We start from the raw sequence: 6,000 nt of genomic DNA, 5'->3' as shown, positions 1-6,000 counted from the left end.
TTACACAAGAGATCAAATGCAATAATAAACTTTTACATCTTATATTACTGACCTGAGAAACAAAGCTACAATGTGTAGCTTTGGTGACTTCAAAGATTAGTTAATAAAGGAAAGGCTCATGTGTGGTATTAATAATGCTGCTGTGAGAAAGATTTTGTTTCATGTCAGTGATTTAACGCTATTGAGATTTCTCAAATTCAGGAAGTTACAGAAAGGCACACAAATATGCTTGCAAGTGATAAGAGCATGGTTTTGGCAGGCTCCAGAGCAAATGTAGACAGCATGCAACATGTGACAGGCAGAAATAGGCCTATGCACATGGCAGCTGTAGCCCCTGTAGGTGTGGCAAGGAAAACCCACAATCTTCCAGCCAGTTCTAAGACTAGTTCAGTTAAAGGAGCATGCTCAGTGCCGTACAAGGGCGAATCACCAAAACCCAAGTCAAGCTTTATTATTAATTGTCGCAACTGCTGTGCCAACCATGAGTCTAAAAGAGAAGAGTGCTTAGCATTTGGTCAGCAATGCCATAAATGTAAGAAATGGAACCATTTTCAAAAATGTTGTACATCAAGTAAGCCTCACACTCTTTTAAAGAAGGGTTATTCGAAAAAGCAAATTGATCAAGTTGAATTGCAACAGTCTGCTTCCTATGTAGATGGTGTATCAGTGATTGGTGAAAAGACTGATGCAGTAGATTTACTGGCAAAGAATGTAGGGTTTTGTACTGTACAGATCAATGGTAAATCTACTGAGCTCAAAGTAGACAATGGTTCAAAGTGTAATGTTGTGTCATCAGACACATTTGTTATGGTGAGAGCTGGCGAACAACTAAATGTGACCAGTTGTGCAAAACTTGTTGCTTATGCAGGTGAAGAAATTCAAACCAAAGGCTCAGTAGTGCTTTTGTGTTATGTGGCCAAGAACTGTTACAGCTTATTATTCTATGTAGTTTGAAGACCTGTGCAGTCATTATTGGGTCTCAGAGACAGTTTGAGAATGAATCTGCTTTCTTTTACCAAAGAAGTTCATCAAATTAGCACGTCTTAGATCCAGCTTTACTAACACTATTTTTTCAGAGTATGCTGATGTTTTCCATGACAAGTTGGGCAAACTTCCAGTTGTGTATTCTATGAAGTTAGACCCAGAGATCAGTCCAGTAGTCAGACCTGCAAGAAAAGTTCTGATAACTATGCAGCAAAGCTCAGGTGGACAAAATGGTGCATCAAGGTGTAATTTGTCCAGTTACAGAACCTACTGAATGGGTGTCATCCATGGTAGCAGCTCACAAAAAAGGCTCAGACGAAATCAGAATATGCATTGACCCAAGAGATTTAAACAGAGCATTAAAATGACCACATCATCCCATGTGTACAGTCGAAGAAGTCGCAGCTCTAATACTGAATGTCACTGTTTTTTTGTCTTAGATGCAAAAAGTTAATTTTGGCAAGTGATGCTTGATTGCAAATCTTCATTACTGACTACATTCAGTACCTCATTTGGAAGATACAGATTTCTTAGTATGCCATTTGGGATAAATTCTGCAAGTGAAGTCTTTCAGTGTGCAATGGAGCAATTTTTTTCAAGTTATCCTTGTGCCATAATAGTAGATGATTTGTTAGTCGGAGGCAATGGTGAAGCAGAGCATGACAGAAATCTTAAGAGAGTTCTAGACAGAGCATGTGAAGTACACTTAAACCTCAACCCCTGTAAAGTACAAATTCAGATTACCAGAAGTTACATATATAGGTCATTTATTTACTAGCTTTCACTTGAGACCAGACCCATCCAATCAAGCAGTCATTCTTGAGATGCCAGCACCAGATAATGTACAAGCTCTACAGCATTTTCTTGGTATGGTCAACTATTTAGGTAAGTTTATATCAAACTTTAGTGAGTTGACAGTGCCTTTGAGAGAGTTAACATGTAAGAACATTACATGGTCATGGTTAGAACATCACCAGAAAGCATTTGAAGACCTTAAGCAGAAAATTGCTACTCCACCTACATTAAGATACTATGATGTCAACAAACCAGTAATTCTTTCCTGTGATGCTTCAAAATTTGGTCTTGGCACAGTTATTCTTCAAGGGGGTAGACCCTATGCATCTAGAACATTTATCCAAACTAAAATGCAATAAGCTCAGATTTAGAAAGAACTTTTGGCAATAGTGTTTGCATATTCCAAGTTTCATGATTATATCTATGGTTGAGAGATTCAGAGTGAAACTGATCATCAACCTCGGGTTACTATTTGAAAGAAGCCTATGCATTCAGCTCCAGCAAGACTGCAAAGAATGATGCTTAAATTGCAAAAGTACAACTTCAAATGATCTTTACAAAAGGCAAACTTCTTTATCTGGCTGATACCTTATCTAGATCATCCAGAAATACAACAAAACCACTTGGTGCAGAAAATTTTAACTTCAATGTCATGGAAGTGCATAATTTCTCTACCAACAAGACTTGAAGAGCTAAGAGATCTTATAAAGGCTGATCCAGTTTTGCAAAAGCTCAACCACTACATCAGTGTTGGATGGCCACGAAAGCAATCTAGTGTACCACATGAAGTGCAACCCTACTTTCCTTACAGAGATGAGATGTTGATGGAAGATGGGATTATTTTCAAATGTCCCAAAATTGTTGTTCCTGCTTCCTTACAACACAAATACGCCCAGATTTTGCATCGTGGACACCCAGGTTCCGAAGCTACCAAAAGGAGGGTGAGAGGACTAGTATTTCGGACTTCTCTAGCAAAAGACACTGATAGAGTACTTTCTTCTTGTTCAGTATGTAATAGTACTAAACTGCATTTGCAAAGAGAACCACTTCAGCTAAGTCAGGTTCCTGAACTACCTTGGTCAGCAGTAGCCACTGACATATTCGAGTGGAATAATCAACATTACTTACTACTAGTAGACTCTTATTCAAACTGTTTTGTGATCGATTTACTACCTAACCTAACATCCACTATTGTTATTACCAAGCTAAAAAGTCATTTCTCAGTCCGTGGAAGTCCACAAAGGCTTATCTCTGACAACGGTACCCAATTTACCAGTCAATTGTTTCAGAAATTTGCAAGAGAATGGGACTTTGTACATTACGAGTACGAATATCCACAGTCAACTGGACTAGCTGAACGTGCAGTACACAGTGCAAAGCAATTACTTGAGAGGTCAAAGCATGATCATACCGATGTCTTTTTGAATTTACTCAATCTCAGAAACATACCCGTGACAATATACTTGTCTCACCAGATCAGAGACTTCTATCTAGGCAAACCAGAACAACATTGCCTATCAATTCCAGTTTAATGAGGGCTAAAGCTAAAAACAACAAAGCAATCAAAGCCCAATTATTTAGAAAGTGTTCTTTCCAGAAGTCCAGCTGTGACAAAATGAGCAGATTTTTTTGTCCATTGAAAGAAGGAGAGACAGCGAGGATACAAACGGCGAAAGTTTTCAACCGGATTGGTCAAGTAACAAATACATGTGAAGAGCCGAGATCCTATCTTCTGAAATCTGAAGGTGCAGAGTAGAGGAGAAATCGCAGACATCTACTTCCTGTATCAGAACCATTACGTAACAATGTTCCTATGATACAGACTCTAAATCTCTGAGTGATTCAGCAACTGTTCCTGTTCCAGAACATGTCTTGATTCCCACTACCATTGTTGATGATGTTCATAATGTCCCTAAGATTGAACATTCGACAGAGACAATCCCAGTTGCTATATCCAATTCCAATTTATATGTCACACAATTTGATCACATTTCCAGACCCAGTGTGAGATGCACAGCAACTTGGAGATAGTTTTGTGTGTGTGTGTGTGTGTTTATATATATATATATATATATATATATATATATATATATATATATATATATATATATAAACAATTATTTTGTATCTATAGCATGTCAGTCAATGTTGTTAATGTCATTTCTCAAAGAGGGAGGATGTAGAATAACGTGTGTGTTATACTTTTAAGAAGCATTTCCAAGACTTGAATGTGCATATAAATATCAGGCAAGTGCTAGCTTCAGTGCCATTTTGTGAGTACAGCCAGAGTGTGAGCACCTATGCTTGAGACAACTAGTTTGTATATATGTTTATGTTTGTATATAATACAGCTGCAAGCTACTTGAACAGTACCCACAGTGTTCGTCTACTTCATCCTGACTAGATGAGAGAAAAGCATGCCTTTTGAATTAAATTTATTGCAACTTAAAATTGCAGACTACATGGTTTTATTCGTGATGGCATTATATGCTATAATTTGACTTATTTGCCAGAGCTGAAGTAATATTATTTGGTGCCCTGGGCTATGCCTCCCTTTTGTACCTCCAATACCAGAGCTGAAGTGCAAAGGAAAAAGTCTTCAACTGAAGAGAGATGGAGTAAAAAAAATGTCACTATGTGTCTCCAAAAGTCATGCACTAGTCCTACATTACAGATGTTCGAGCAGTAATATCTTCACTTTCTAAGTAGTGAAACACACTGGTTAGGCCTTCATTTTTATAACATATTTTGGATATTCCGTTATTGTAGTATGCTTCTGCATTCATAGCTATGGAGTTTCATGAACGCAAGTCATGAGCCCATCCTGCAAAGATAACATAGCAGCTACCGGCTGTGGGAATAAATAAGGTGTTGTGAGCAGCACGTGTGACTACAGCAGGATAAGTAGTAGCAAAGGTCTGAGTACATGAAATAAACATGTAGAGCTGTCAGCAACTAATGACCCTATCTGTACGTATTGCTTGTTCTTAGGGAGCACAGCTGCTACAGGTAACCTCACACTAAACCTGCCCTAGCTTAGATTGGTCTTTTATTCCTAGCTTTTATATTCCAGATTCCAAGAATGTGATTGCTGCAGTGCCCTTGGCATACTTATATATTTTTAGCGCAAAAAAATGATAATGCAGACAGACTCCTACAATCCAGAGCCATAATATAGTAACATATCATGTATTAGAAAAGCAGTTTGTTGAAGTACTAGGAATCATCCAAAAGTCACTTCATTAAACTGAGTATCTGGATATTAACAGATTTACTAAAGACTTAATTGTTATTATATATTTTTCTTGGGCTGGACATAAAAGGGTTCTTACTCTTTGGTGTATGCTAGCTATGTACTGTATTGGTAAAACTAATGGCTTCAAACAGAGCATTAATGAAAATGTATTATAAGAGACAAGAGTGCTGTGTTGAGACACATGGCACTGCTACATTTTTGAATGATTCATTGGCCTGGTTAAAAGTGCCATTTTGCAGCCCCAAGACCAGAGTTGTAGCGCAAAGAAAAAAAAGTCAACTTGAGCTATGGAAAAATTAATAAAAAAATGCCTGTATAAGTATCTGAATGTCATGCATTTGTCATACATGTGATGAATGATTACTATCACTGAAACTCAGTCAGAAGGCATGTTCTGCCATGAAACTTCACCCCTGGTAAGAGCAGTCTTTTATATCACTATGCATTAACAGCATTGATGTGAGCAATGCAGCTTGCATGAATCAACTAGTGTAAGAGACCGCGCATGCTAATAATACGCTGTCTTGGGGAAATAGGAATGCTCTGTAATTTGTGAAACAGCTTTGCACAAAACGTTTATGAATTCTATCTGGTGCTCATTCAGCTACTAATAGGTTGCACTAAATTGCAGACTATTTAAGTTGAGTGGCTTGTATGGTTATAAACATTATCAGACATTCTTCCTTAGGTTTAACTGCAAATACCACTCGCAGTTAACTGCACTTTTTTTCTGAATCTAGTTCCTCAGTCATTTCAACATATTGTACAGTACACTGCATCTTTTCCCTTCTAGTAAAGAAACATACATATTCTGTGAATCCCAGGTTTGGAATCAACACACTTGTATTCAACATTCTAATGTACTATCAGCAACATGTGATACTGGTGTTTTTCCATGAAAGATCAAAACTTTGATATCACAGGGATTTCTCTTATTCCTTAAGGTGGTGCTTGCCCCTGAAAAA

The 6,000-nt window shown here is 37.7% G+C and overlaps 1 protein-coding gene across 3 annotated transcripts in view; it reads left to right on the top strand.

Moving 5' to 3' along the window:
• GRIK5 (glutamate ionotropic receptor kainate type subunit 5) overlaps positions 1 to 6,000 on the top strand; it is a 3,838,183-nt gene that overhangs the window by 3,287,481 nt on the left and 544,702 nt on the right. The gene's annotated exons all lie outside the window — the stretch shown is intronic.

This window comes from Protopterus annectens, chromosome 8.part0 (genome assembly GCF_019279795.1).
Source record: "Protopterus annectens isolate FY-2018-M chromosome 8.part0, PAN1.0, whole genome shotgun sequence".
Lineage (NCBI taxonomy): Eukaryota > Metazoa > Chordata > Ceratodontiformes > Protopteridae > Protopterus > Protopterus annectens.
Note: the sequence above shows the minus strand (reverse complement) of the source record. Positions and strands in the feature narration are given on the sequence as shown.